The sequence below is a fragment of the Neophocaena asiaeorientalis genome, unplaced genomic scaffold, assembly GCF_003031525.2.
Source record: "Neophocaena asiaeorientalis asiaeorientalis breed wild unplaced genomic scaffold, Neophocaena_asiaeorientalis_V1.1 scaffold134, whole genome shotgun sequence".
NCBI lineage: Eukaryota > Metazoa > Chordata > Mammalia > Artiodactyla > Phocoenidae > Neophocaena > Neophocaena asiaeorientalis.
The window spans coordinates 8049358-8064230 of NW_020185339.1; the positions used below are offsets into that span (position 1 = coordinate 8049358).

The window sequence follows — 14873 nt, forward strand, 5'->3', positions numbered from 1 at the left end:
CCTTGTTCCCCCAGGCACTAAACTAATTGCATCTTTGCATAAGTTACTCAACCTCTCTGTACCTTGGTGACCTCATCTATAAAATAGTGATATTTATAGTAGCTACCTCACAGGGTTGTTGTGAGGGTTAAATGAGATAAAATATGTAGGTAACTTAGAACAATGCCCAACACAGAGTAAGCCACAGTGTTTGCTTCTCAGCCCCTGTTCTTTGTTATCTTTTCTGGATTTCTGTGACATATTTTTCAAAACTATTTGTAAAATTGATGGCTTCATAAGTTTTCAGAAAATAGATTTAATTTGGCTCATGACCTGTAAAGACTCCAACCTTAACTGTGTGGAAATATGTAAATGCATTTTCTATTACTAAGAAATCACGTTTCTGGAGTTAAGTAGAGATTCAGTTTGACAACTGAAAGTTAGCCCAAATGGAACTGACAAATACCTGAAACGAACATATTTCATGACTACATGGGAGTTTTTCTGTTTGCAAAATCCATGCCTGGCCAAAGGCAGAAGTTCTTGTTTGAGCAGTTTTGTATCCATACTGTATTTCCTGTATGACCTTGAACAACTGGACCCAAACTTCTTCCAAATGGCTGTTCGCTTGCCAGGAGTGATGTCCTGCTTTCGTCATACAGGAAGTACTTCGCCTTCAAGATTGTTTTCAGTGTCGCTTCTGATACTCTTTTCTCTTTTCTCTTACACTGAGTCACAACTACTTGTTTACATGTCTGTTTCTCTTAGAGTGAATTGCTTGAATTCTGAGACATCTTACGCGCTTCACTAGAAAGGACATGATGACTGGCTCAGGCTTTGGTGCCAGGATGCCTGGATTCAAATCCTGGCTCTGCCACTTTTGGGCTTTGTAGCCCAGGGACAGGTCCTGGATCCCTATGAATCTCAATTTCCTCATCTACAGTAACTCACAGGGTTGTTATGAGGATTAAATGAGCAAATATTTGTAAAACTCTATAGAACAGTATCTGGCACATGGAAGATATTTAATAAATGTTAGTCATTATTACTGTTGTTGCTGTCGACTTGATTTTTTTTTAATTTCCACATTGTGTCTCTAGTTTCCTCCAACTGCTCAAATTTACTCTGCTACAACTGATACAAATCTAATTTTACTGCTCTTTGCTTCTTCTAGTTTAAGAAATAAGCTTTCAAAATATGAATCACAATTTGATCCTGCAGAGACAGAATACTGAGACATGAAAAATATTGAATGTCTAGTTTTGGCAAAAGGTGCATAGCCACATTCCACTCCTTTAAAAAACAAAAAAGAAAAAACAAAAAAAACTTATCCTGTGGGCTTCCCTGGTGGCGCAGTGGTTGACAGTCCGCCTGCCGATGCAGGGGACATGGGTTCGTGCCCCGGTCCGGGAAGATCCCACATGCCGCGGAGCGGCTGGGCCCGTGAGCCATGGCCGCTGAGCCTGCGCGTCCGGAGCCTGTGCTCAGCAACAGGAGAGGCCACAGCAGTGAGAGGCCCACGTACCGCAAAAAACAAAACAAAAACAAAAAACTTATCCTGTAACTCCTCCCTGCTCCCTGGTAAGACCTTTGTAGAGTAATACATTGATTCCTTTTTATTTCTGTACTACACTCTCCTTCCCTTCTACCCCCATTGTAATGTGTTTAATATATATCTGTTTGCACCTAGTACAGTGTACTAACTAAATGAATGTGCTAATTCCTGCCCCATCACATCTGTCAAGGCATACTTGACAGTAACATGACTTATAACTGATGGTGTTAACCTTGATCTGAAACCTGCTGCTGTTTGCCAGTTTTCTCCACTATAAAGTTAACTTTTTTCCCTTTCCATACTCTTCTTTGGAAGTGAGTCATTAAGTCCAGTGCACAACCAAGGGAGGGTGTGGGGACAGAATTAATCTTTACCTCCTGGAAGGAGGAGTATCTACATCTATTCTTTGGAATTCTTCTATAAAGAAAAGTTGTCACTTCTCCAATATTTATTTATTTGTTAAATAATTTTTGTATCATTATGGACTCATAGATATTTATTTTACTCTTTGGGTTATAATCCAATACCATAATTATTTCCTTGCTGAAATTTTTTCAGCTTTGGCCATTGGGAGCTCTTTCAGATTGGCTCCTGTATCCTTTTGACATGCTTCCATCAATTTTATCTTATCTTTTTTCAAACTTCCTTCCTTTTTGGCATTATAAGATACTCCAGACTCATATTTTCCCTCCCCTGTCCTAGAGTCAGCCGTTTCTCCTTTTCTAGGAAAATGGTATTTAGAAATCAAAATCACGTTGCTGGTCATGCTTATTGCTGCTGGAATGTCACTGCTTCTAGGCCCTCTCAATGGACAGAGCTAGGAAATATATGTATGTATAGTAACCTATGAATACACACATCTATCTATTATCTATCTCTCTATCTATCTTCTATTTATCTATCTATCTATAAACATGAATTTCTACTGATGTCTCTGGCCCTAATCCAGCACCCCAGGGCTCATTTTAGCCTTCTCTTCTTGCTTATTTATGACATTTTCTCTAATAATGAGAGACCTGGCTCCCATTATCTACAATTATTTAATTATTTGTTTGAGCCTACTATTATGAGTTAAAATGTGTTCTCCCAAAGTTAATATGTTGAAGTCCTAGCTCCCAGTACTGCATATAAGGTCACAATAATGTGACCTTATTTGGAGAGAGTCTTTACAGAGGTAAGAGGTAAGCAAGTTAAAATGAGATCATTAGGGTGGCCTCTAATCCAATATGACTAGTGTCCTTAAAAATAGGGGAAATTTGGACACAGACGCATGCATAGAGGGAGGAAGATGTGAAGGCAGGGAGAAGATGAACATCTACAAGCCAAAGAGAAAGGCCTGGACCAGATCCTTTCCTCACAGCCTTCAGCAGCGACTAACTCTGTCAACACCTAGGTTTCAAACTGTGAGTAACCAGAACTGTGAGACAATACATTTCTGCTGCTTAAGCCACCCAATTTGGTACTTTGTTATGGTAGCCTTAGCAAACTAATATAGATTTTCTGGTGTACAGGTAAATTAGTTTTGAAATTCCTAATATTTAGCTCTATGAGAAACAGATTTACCAAACAGAGTACAAAGTTTTTGCCTTTAGCCTTATAATATCTAGTCAAAACACTGCTTTCCAAAGTCAGTTCCTTTTCTACCTACCCCTTCAATGAGGTTATATTATATATTTATAATAAAGTTAGATTAATTTGTCACAGCCTTCATTCCATCCCAGGATTCCTCATCATCTTGGTTGATTTTTTTTTAATTTGAATACAGCAAATGGATTTTGACAAATGCATCAAGTCTATAGGTATCCACTACCTGTAGAGTATAGAAGAGTTCCTACCCTAAAACATCCCCTCCCTCTGCGGTGCCTTTAGAGTCGACCCTTCACTCCTCCTGAATCCCTGGCAACCACTGGTATGTTTTCCATACCTATAATTTTGCCTTTTCCGTATGTCATATAAATGGAATTACATAACATATAGCCTTTTGAATCTGGCTCCTTTCACTTTAGCAAAACTGCATTTGAGATTCATACATGTTGTTGAGTAAATTAGTAACTGCTTCCTTTTTATTTGAGTAGTATTCGATTGTACCACTATTTATCCACTCACTTGTGGAACAATATCTTTGTTGCTTCTGTTTTTTGGCAATTACAAATAAAGTTGCTATAAATATTCCCCTCTAGGTTTGTGTGTGTTTCAATTCACTTGGGTAAATACCCAGATATGAGATAGCTGGTTCTTTATGGTAAGTGTATATTTAACTTTATAAGAAACTGCTAAACTGACTTAATGACTGTACCATCCTGCATTCATACCAGCAATGAATGAAGGTTCCTATTGTTCCACATATACACCAGCATTTTGTACCATCAGTTATTTTTTTTAATTTGAGCAGTTGTAATAGGTGTGTAATGATATCTAACTGTGGTTTTATTTAATCTTATTTTATTTTATTTTTGGCCACGATGTGCGGCTTGTGGGATTTTAGTTCCCCAACCAGGGATTGAACCCAGGCCCTTGGCAGTGAGGGCGTGGAGTCCTAACCACTGGACTGCCAGGGAATTCCCTGACTGTGGTTTTATTTTGCAAGCACTAAATTTTACAGATTCATCCCTGTTGCCATATTACATCCCATGTTCTGCTGTATAATTCTCTATGATGTGCATCTACCACATTTCACTATCAATCCTCCCAATAACAGACACTCCCACTGTCTCCAAATAATACCATGACATTTATTTTCTTTATTCATTATGATCTCAGAGATTTCAGTATTTCTTTAGTTTCTTTTCATCATCGTTATTTCATACATGAGAGAAAATAATATCCAAACAAACAATATCCAAACCATATCTAAAAATCTTCTTGCATAGACTAGAGTCTCAAATTTTCTCACATAGACTCTATGATAAATATTGATGCAATTATCTTCAAAAAAGGATTATTTAGGGCTTCCCTGGTGGCGCAGTGGTTGAGAGTCCGCCTGCCGATGCAGGGGACGCGGGTTCGTGCCCTGGTCCGGGAGGATCCCACATGCCGCGGAGCGTGGCCGCTGGGCCGTGGCCGCTGGGCCTGCGTGTCCGGAGCCTGTGCTCCGCAACGGGAGAAACCGCAGCAGTGAGAGGCCCGAGTACTGCAAAAAAAAAAAAAAAAAAAAAAAGGATTATTTAATAAAGCATTATGACTTCTGGTTTGTTTTCAATAACATTTCTTTCTCCCTCCCTCTCTTGCTTTCCTCCTTGCTTCTTTCATTTCATCCCTCAAAAAAATATTATTGAAGGTCTTTGCCTGTAGTAGTCATTGTTCTAGCCAAGGATATACACAAACAAGGACCCGACCCTGTAGTAGCTGACAATCTGGTATAGTGTGTGTTAGGGGAGAAGGAAACATGGGAACATACATACAGACATACAGGAAAGAGTTGTTTAAAAACAGGCAAGAGAGTGCAGCCAGCTGTGCCCTGGTGAGATAGGGAAGGTTCTCCAGAGGAGATAAAGATTTGAACTAGTTGTTGAAGAATTAATAGAAGGGGAGAGGGACTTCCCTGGTGGCGCAGTGGTTAAGAATCCGCCTGCCAATGCAAGAGACACCGGTTCAAGCCCTGGTCCAGGAAGAGCCCACATGCCATGGAGCAACTAAGCCCACAAGCCACAACTACTGAAGCCCACATGCTGTGACTACTGAAGCCTGCATGCCTAGAGCCCGAGCTCCACAATGAAGAGTAGCCCCTGCTTGCCGCAACTAGAGAAAGCCCGCGCGCAGCAACGAAGACCCAGAGCAGCCAAGAAAAAGAAAAAGAAAAAAAAAAAGAAGGGGAGAACAGAGGGCATAGAGGGCATAAAAACACTTGTCATGTTGAGAACCATGTCTTTCTTGTTCAATGCTGTATTTCCAGTGTGTCAAGTTGTTCCTGACATATAAATATTTGTTGAATTAATGCATGATTGCCCTTCCTGGGTCTTAAATGGTAGAGGTTTAGATTTACAAACTGTGGTTCAAAAGATCACATTAAAAGGCATGCCTTATTAGCAATTTATTCGTGTTTCATTCCTTAAATTGGCTAGGATAATTGAAAGAAAGGGAGGAGGAAGCCGGAGGAAGGAGCTGGAGCAAAGGAAAGAGAGAATATAAACTGGTAACGATAAAGCCTTTAAATATGGCAGTGGGGGTTGAAGAAATTAGGAGCCTCGGATCAGTGCCTGAAATTGGTGGGGCACCCTGGAGTGGGATGGAAACCATCATGAAGGCTAACTTCTCAATTTGGTCTCAGATTTCAAACCACCAACGTGTATGGAAAGGAGGTGAAAGTTATTTACCTTTGATTAGACTGCGGTGCTCTTGAGGACTCCATTGAAATTAGTGCCAAGTGTACTGACATTTTGGGCACTGGTCTACCTAGTTTTTGTATTATAGATTCTTCAGGAGGAGCCATTATTTATTTTTTATTTTTTGCAGTACGCGGGCCTCTCACTGTTGTGGCCTCTCCCGTTGCGGAGCACAGGCTCCGGACGCGCAGGTTCAGCAGCCATGGCTCACGGGCCCAGGCGCTCCGCGGCATGTGGGATCCTCCCGGACCGGGGCACGAACCCGTGTCCCCTGCATCGGCAGGCAGACTCTCAACCACTGCGCCATCAGGGAAGCCCAAGGAGTCATTATTGATGTGATTATAATCCTTATTAGCCTTACATCATTGTCAAGTAGGATGTATATGAAGACAGAAGGTTGAGACAAACAAAATAATCACATAAGAAAACCCAAAATGAATGGATAAACTCAGTCATCTGTAGCACAGAGTGGAAAACGCAACTAATTTCAATGAGGTTGGGGAGTGCCAAGGAAAAAAACCATATCTTCTAAAATGGATTAGGGGTTGCTGCTAAACATGAGAATTACAATAGATGACTCTAAGCAGTTAGAAGTTTCAAGGAATACAAGAGAGAATAGTTCTCAAACTTTTTAATCTCAGGACCCCTTTACATTCTTAAAAATTGAGGACTCCAAGAACTTTTATGTGTATTATAGATACCTATATTATCATATTTGAAATTAAAATTAAGAAATTTTAAGAGTAGTTATTCGTTATTTCATTTTAAACATTCGTTATTTCATTTCATTTTAACAGAAAAGAATCTTTTATATGAAAAGTAACTACTTTTCAAAACAAAAAAAATTGAGTAGGTGGCATCGTTTCATGTTTTTGCAAATCTCTTTAACGTCTGGTTGAACAGTAGATGACTGGATTCTAATATTTGCTTCTGTTTTCAGTGTTCCCATATCACATGTCATGTAGCCTCTGTAAAACTCCACTCTACACTTATGAGAGAATGAGAGTGCCAAGGCAAATAACATTTTAGTATTATTATGGAAATACTTTTGACTTTCCCCTTTAAAGAGTCTGGGGACCCTCAGACCACACTTCGAGAACCACTGTTTTAAGAGTTAATATTAGTCAATCCAGCTTCAACTGAAAAATAGCCATGAGGTTTCACAGGCCCTGAGGCTTTACATGGGATTTACTTTTTCAAAAAGATGAAACAACACTGTCCTCATTATAAAGCATCCAGACAATACACAAACATGCTATTTTCCATCCATCGAAAGTCCTAAAGGATCGCAAGTCTGGTAGAAGGATGGAGAGGTAGCAATGAAGAGCATCCCCGGAAGCCACGGATACCCACTGAGTTAGGAGAAGCAAAACCAGCAGAAGACGCCGCCTAAGTGGTTAGAAGGAAAGAATTGTTGTTCTGAGGGGGAAAAATGGGCGGGGAGAGAAAATGGTTACCGGGGACCGGAGAGTTGCAGGAATTAGGCCGTGACAGCGTCGGGAACTAAGGAGCGCTCGCCGTTAGGATGCGGCAAGCCGGGACCCGGTCGCTGGCCCCCTGCCCTCACCCTTCCCAGTACCACGCAAGGGGGACGAGGTGAGCGGGGGGCGAGGCTGGCGGGTCTGGGCCCTGCCCGGGAACGGAAGGGGTTGCGAGTTCCTTTCCAGCGAAGCGGGTAGAAAAGAGATGGCTGGAGGCGTAGTAAGGGGCGGAGGCGGGAACCCGACGAACCCAAGCTTGGCGCGGGAGGTTTGGAGGTCGCGGGGGGGCGGGGGGGGAGAAGAAGGACGGTTCTGTTGCTAGGCAACCCGTCCTGGACCCGCCTCCCGCTCGCGTTGCTAGGAGACGGCGAGGCCAGGGGGAGGGCGGTGGCGGGGGCCCTACGTGCTGACGCTAATTGTATATGAGCGCGAGCGGCGGGCTCTCGGGTCTTTTTTAGCGCCATCTGCTCGCCGCGCCGCCTTCTGCTCCTCCCGCCGCCGCCCTGAGTCACTGCCTGCGCAGCTCCGGCCGCCTGGCTCCCCGTGCTAGCCACTGGTAACGGACGGGAACTCGAAGGGGAAGGGGGGACGTAGAGACGGCCTGCGCGGAGGGAAGGGGTGAAGGGACGGGGAACCGCGAGCGGGGGCTGCCGGCCGCCCGGGCCTCCGGGGCCGTCCTGTGAGGCCAGAGCCCGAGCCGTTTGCGGAGTCTCGACCCCGCAGTCGGAGAGGGCCCGCGGGATCGGCCGGCGCTTCTCTGGGGAACCGATCAGGACACGCGCGGGGGTCGGTGCGGCCCGCGTGCTAGTCTGCACCGAGGTTTTGAGCTCCACCAGCTTCTCAGCGCGGACGGGAGCGAGGCCGCGGCGACGCCCGGGCGCCCGGAGGAGGCGGCGGCTGCGCCACTAGGGACCGGCAGGCGCCTGGGGTGCGGCCCGGGCCCAGGTCTGTAGCCCACCTCCGCCTCGACGCCCCCGCTCACTCAAAAATAATACTCGGAGGGAGGCCGCTGGGGGATGGAAAGAACCGCGGAGGCTGCGAATTCCGATGGGAGGGAGGGGCTGTGAGGGGACGAGGCCCCTGGGCGGGGAGGGGGCGGGGAGGCAGCGAGGCTCCTGGGCTCCCCGCCCACTGTAGGCGGCGATGGGTCTGGGAGGGGAAACCCCCGGCGGCTTCCCTCCGCACGTGGCCGCCGGCGGGGCCTGATTGAAGACCCCTGTCTGGTTGTCCCTACTTTACTGGAAGTTGTGGAGATGGTGGGACGTGAAAATGAATAGTGAGCCAGTAAGTCCAGCCCTTGGGTTTCCAACTCTTCCCTGCTTCTCTTTGGTCTTAGTCTTTTTATTGGTACCGGAGGAAAGTGTGAACGTTAGGTGCTGAATGATGAAGCAGGGCCTCCACTGCTAGGGTTTTAAAGAATTAACACGTGTAAAGCGCTTACGTTAGCTGTTATTAACAAGAGATTCTTTTGTGTATCTCAAGTACAAATTAGAATTAGGATGGGTATCTTGACCAGGGTTTTTTATTTGGGGAGAATTGATCCTAATCAGTCTAAGCCTGAACAGTTCTAAGGTGGAAGTAAAGGATTTGGCCTGCAATGTTTTTAATTTTTCTAGGACTTCTATTGCTTTCTTACAAATTAGTTCCTTTGTTCACGTTCCCAATCTAAGATAGTTAACCAGTTGTTTTGTTTTTAAGGTGAGTGGGGTTATGGTGGAGGAGGTATTACGAGGTGGAATGCGGCGTCAATGTAAACGTACTGAGCGAAGTGTGTAGTCTGCTGCCTTGTCAGTGCGCCCGCTTTGCCCTCAAAAAAAGAGGCAGGGCAGGGAGACGGGTAATGAGGTCCTTTAGGGGAGGGCTGGGTTTTCCGAGTACAAGAAGAGCCGGGCACATGATGTCCTCAAGGAGCCCCAATTTTATTCTCTCACTGTCTGATTATACTGTAAGGACTGCGCTTTAAAAGCTCACAACTTCAAACTGCTTGCCTGATTTCAGGAGAGCTGAGCTGGAAAATGAAATTTGCCATTTTTGAAAATACGTAGCATCAAAATACCTTTGCAGAGTAGTATTTAGTTCCTATTTTCTTGTCGGCTTTAATTAATCCTACTTCTATACATACTTAGTAATACACTTTTGGCTAAGGGAAAAACCTTACATTTAGAAAAACTTATTTAAAGCTGACCGTTGGTAAATGAGGTTTACAGTGATCTTCTGGGGCTAAATCTCATGCTTCTAAGTTTTCTGAGTTCAAATTAACGGCACAAATCCATTTACTTTTTAAGAAGACTGGTCCTTTTATATCACTCTGAAAATTTTCATAAAATGTATATGTTGCAAAGTACCTATTTTTGATATAGGACCTATTGACAGGGAAAATTACTAAGCTAATACTAAATGTGACACCCTTGTACTCTAGAGATAAAACAAAAACACACCCAACACTTGTACCAGAACTAATTTAATCCAGGTGCTATTTTTTTTTTATTACTTACTCAACGTGCCCATATTGCCTCGAGATGACTGATTCTGAACTCCCCAAAATGTATTCATACAGCGTCCTTTTGCAGGAAAAGGGGCTAAAAAAGGTAGAATCTGATTGACTTAAAGGTATGAAGATGTCAACATACTGCTTTGCTTACTTTATTTTCTGCTTGATTGTAAATTTGAAATATTAATGAAAGGGGATGAACCCTGATCAATTTAGAAAACTAATGAACAGTCTATTCAAATCCTCAAGTCTAATCAAACCTGTAATTACTTGTGTTCTTAGTTGATTCTTTGAGTAAATATTTTAGCTCCTGTTTGGACATACACCTTATTTCATGAGCCAAACAGGCAAATCGGTTGTCTAGATATAAAGTGTTGAGTTGTGATGAGTGCCCTGAAGAAAAAGAAAGTGGGGGAAGTGGGAGATAGTGTAGCACTTTGAGGTTCCTGCTTAATTTGGGAGGTTTGTTATAAAGATTTCCTACCTTGAATAAGTCCAGGGCTTTTGGTTTCACCAGACAGTAGTTCAAATTTGATTGGCAGTTGCCCTCAGGGCAAAAGCGGCTTCCTTCTACTTATCCTTTTGCTTCCTGTTTTGCCTTCAGTTTTGTGTTAGTAATTTCTTACTATCTTATTAACATTTTCCCATGCTTTTAATTCTTTACATGAAGGAATTCGTTAAAACGGCAACATTAAGACCCGTTTCATACTAATTTCATCTGAGTAAGTTCTCTCCCTGTTGGGCAGAGTAGGGGTTAGAAGGTGAGCACAGTTGCTTTCACTCATCCTTGTAAGTAAGTTGCTTTAGTACTCTTGACTGCAGCCCACTAGATCACATTACTGGGCTTGCCATGGAAAGTGGCCTCTACACTTCTGGTTACCAACCCTGCCTTTTACTGCTACATAGTTTGATGTATTTTTACTTGCTCAGAAGTTTTGTGCGTTGTGATTTTTTTTTTGGGAAAGGAGGCTATAATTTTGAAGAGTTTATTAATTTGAATTATTTTCTCAGGTAAAGAGGGTACATAAGAAGAGCACAACAGGCAGAAAATATTCTTGCATGATTATTCAGGCAATGTTTTACTCTGTATATTAACACATTTAATGCTCCTGGAGATAGCTGGTATCAACATTTTGATGAGGAAACTGAGGTACAGAGCAGTTAAAGAACTTATCCAAGGTTACATAACTGAACAATGATGATTTATAATAAGGATTTTATATTGGTTTAAAGGGAGTTCCCTTGACTTACACTTACACTGTATACATCTGCTTGGAATTTAAAAGCACCCTGCTTGGGTTCCACTGGGCTTCAAGGGAAAGTTCAAGCACTTACAATCCTGAAGATTTCTTCCAGCATATGTCTGATATGTGAATAAGTTGTTTTAGTTTGTTAATGCTGAGTGAATTTTCAAGAAATATCAGTATGTTTCTCTACTGTTGGGTCAGATGATCCCTTGATCCCTTGAACAGAAGATAGTGTTCTCAAATAGGAGTTCATTTGGCTTGGGAGTGTAATACAAAAGTCAGTTCTAGGTTGACTTTTGATATCCCTGAAGTGAAAAAAGCATAAAGAATGAGATGTGTTGTGCTGGAATCAAGTAAAGTACTGAGCCCCTGGACCACCGAAATTGTTAATAGAACAGCAATGTCCAAAATACAGATTTGTTTAAAATGCATTTGGAATGAGATATGAGGTCTGAAGTAAAGGGAAATGTTTTCCTTGGGATGTTACTGGCTCCCTTGAACTCTTTTGCTTTAAAACATTTGTAGTTCTTTTTTTTTTAATTCTTTAAAAATTTTTATTTTTTAATTCTTATTTTCTTACTTTTGTATTTTTGGCTGTGCCGCATGGCTTGTGGGATCTTAGTTCTCCAACCAGGGATCGAACCCACACCCTGGGCAGTAAAAGTGCGGAGTCGTAACCAACCACTGGACCGCCAGGGAATTCCTAAGACATTTGTAGTTTTTAATGATTGGCTGTTTCACCATGAAGTAGTCATTTTCTGTAAAGGAATATAACTATAGGTTACTGTATAATCTATGTAGCAGTAGGCTGATAGGGGAGGCCCCTTGGCTTTTGGAATAGTGGAATTGGCATGGGTATTGGAAGTCAGATTTTAATTCCTAGTTTTTTCACTTGTGTGTTGCTGAGCAAGTTGCTTACTAATCTGCAAATAAGAGGAAAGCATGTAATAATTTTCTACAGAGTAAGCTCCATGAATACTAGCTTTCTTTCCTTCTCATTGAAAGTAAGGAGAACAGAATCAGGTATACTGGAATGGTAGGTCATTTGATGTCTGGACATCTAGCTATTATAAGACCACAGAATAATCAAATGATGGTCTGATTGAATCACTTGTTTCCCCCTCTTTCTCCAATGGAAGATTTTCTTCATGTTCAAGTTCTTGGGTTAAGATTTGCCTTCAGTCATGTTATGAACTGTCTTTCCATTGAGATCTTCTGTAACATATATTGTTTGGGTAGTGGGTTGAACCTTTTGTCGTAAACTTTAATCTCTTTAAACTTTAAAACAGTGATACCACTTTTTGGTTAAGGATTGTATTCTACTTTGAAGCTTTTTGTATTCTTACGTTGTAGATGTGTTTCTTATAAGTGGGATGTAGTTGGATTTTGTTAAATCTAGTCTGACAGTTTTAAGAGGGAGCCTTTAGTTGATTTATGTAATCACTATGATTAGGTTTAAATCTGATTTGTGTGTGTGTGTACTTTTTATTTGTCCAAAACCTGTTTTTCTTTTAGGTTGATGTAAAAATAGGTATAATTTACTTGGTGTTCCTTGTACTTCGGAAGCTACCTGTTCTCTTTATGAAATTTTGGAGTCACCTTAGAAATTATAACATGCTTACTTAACATTAGAATAATCCATTTCCTCCCCCCTTATTCTCACCACTGACATTGTTATGGTAGTTTAAATTTAACACTACACAGTGGTGATATTATGTCTTAAAATATTTGTTTAGGTATATGCTGATACCCTTATTTCCTCTTATTTCTTGTATCTTTAGATCTCCTGTTTGGGATCACTTGCCTTCTGCCTGAAGAATATACTTAATAGCATTTATTAATGAGAGTGCTGGAGATATTTTTGCCTGATATTTCTGTTTCACCTGCGTTCTTTTTTTAATTGAAGGAAACTTTTTACTTTTATTCTTATTTTTAAATTTATTTATTTTTGGCTGCGTTGGGTCTTCGTTGCTGCGCGCAGGCTTTCTCTAGTTGCGGCGAGCGGGGGCTACTCTTCATTGTGGTGTGTGAGCTTCTCATTGCAGTGGCTTCTCTTGTTGCGGAGCTTGGGCTCTAGGTGTGTGGGCTTCAGTAGTTGTGGCACATGGGCTCTAGAGCGCAGGTTCAGTAATTTTGGTACACGGTCTTAGTTGCCTCTCAGCATGTGGGATCTTCCCGGATCAGGGCTTGAACCTGTGTCTCCTGAAATGGCAGGCGGATTCTGAACCCCTGTGCCACCAGGGAAGTCCCTCACCTTCATTCTTAAAGGATGTTTTGGTTGGGTGTAATATTCTGAGATCCTTAGTTATTTTCAGCTCATTGAGCACACAGTACGTTCTGTTTTTTGGTGTCTATTGAAGAGAAAACAGTAGTCAGTCTTTTGTGCCTTTGAAGTTAATCTAAGTCTTTTCTCTGTATGCTTTTTGAGGTGACTTCTGTCCCTATTGTCTTACATTTTCACTCATATAAGTGTGGGTTTTTTATTTATTCTGATTGGAATTTGTAGGGCTTGTCTTTCATTAGTTCTGGAAAATTCTTAGCTATTTATTTCTTCAAATATTCTGCCCATTCTATCCTCTACTCCTAGAACTTGTATTAAATCTTTTTAGACATTATTGTATCCTAAAATGCTTTTTCAGTATTTTTTATCCTCTAGTCTCTGCCATACTTTGGAAGATTTCTTCTAAGCTCACTTCCATTCCAGCTCACTTAATTCTCTCTCCATCTGTGTTTGGTTTACTGTTAAACCTGCCCATTTAGTTTGATTTCTGTTATTTTTATTTCTAGAAGATCTGTTTAGTTCTTTGCCAGATTTGCTCTATCACCTTTATTTAGTAAATGACTGTTTCTTGTAGGTACTGCTACAGACATTGTACTTTCAAACTTAATAAGCATGATTGTTTTTTCTGTGTGGTCTTTTTGACAATATTTAAGTCCATTCATAGGATGGGCTTCTGTTGTATTCTTTTCTGTTGCCCCTATTGTTCTCAAAAATTACTTTATGAATTATTTAAGGTCTAGGATGAAGGCACCTTTCATTTACATTTGGATATGCAGGTGCCTAGGAATGCTGAGATGGCTTTAAGCTCATAGCTTAAGGTTTTGGGTGCAGTGCAGATGAGGTGAATTTGGGCTTTTGAACAGGAGGACTTGTGTATTATCTCTGAGAATATAGCACTTTGAGGTTCCTGCTTAATTTGGGAGGTTTGTTATAAAGATTTCCTACCTTGAATAAGTCCAGGGCTTTTGGTTTCACCAGACAGTAGTTCAAATTTGATTGGCAGTTGCCCTCAGGGCAAAAGCGGCTTCCTTCTACTTATCCTTTTGCTTCCTGTTTTGCCTTCAGTTTTGTGTTAGTAATTTCTTACTATCTTATTAACATTTTCCCATGCTTTTAAGATTTTAACAGATATTTTATTCTGTACTTTTAATTAGTTTTCATTGGTAGAGTTGGTCTGAATAATCTAGCTTGTCACTACCAGGAGTGGAAATTCTTCAGAACTCTTAGAAAGCAATTTCATGTCTGATAAATAAAATTCTCATTGATTTTACTTAATGTTGTTGACTGCAATAAAAAAAAAAATCAATGCAGGTGTTAACCTAAACTTGTGTTTTTCAGTGTGATCTGAATGTCTGAGACCACCTGCCTCAGAAGCTGGGTTTCTTATTTCAAATGCAGATTTTTGCGTCCACTCCTTGGTTTTGAATCTGGGTATGGGAATAGCTCCTTTATTTTTAGTTTTTTGACTTATTTGTAATTATAGATTTACAGAAAAGTTGTAGTTCAGAGTTCCCATA

General features: G+C 41.4%; 1 protein-coding gene across 4 annotated transcripts in view; it reads left to right on the top strand.

Moving 5' to 3' along the window:
- The first annotated feature begins 7733 nt into the window (after positions 1-7733).
- The window catches only part of NAP1L1 (nucleosome assembly protein 1 like 1), a 34444-nt gene continuing 27304 nt past the window's right edge, over positions 7734-14873 (top strand). For 3 of the 4 annotated variants that reach the window (XM_024736716.1, XM_024736715.1, XM_024736714.1), the window contains exon 1: positions 7773-7893. The gene's annotated coding sequence lies outside the window, so the exon portion shown is untranslated. Of the gene's footprint in view, positions 7894-14873 lie in introns of all 4 variants that reach the window. The other variant, XM_024736713.1, reaches the window with a different exon arrangement.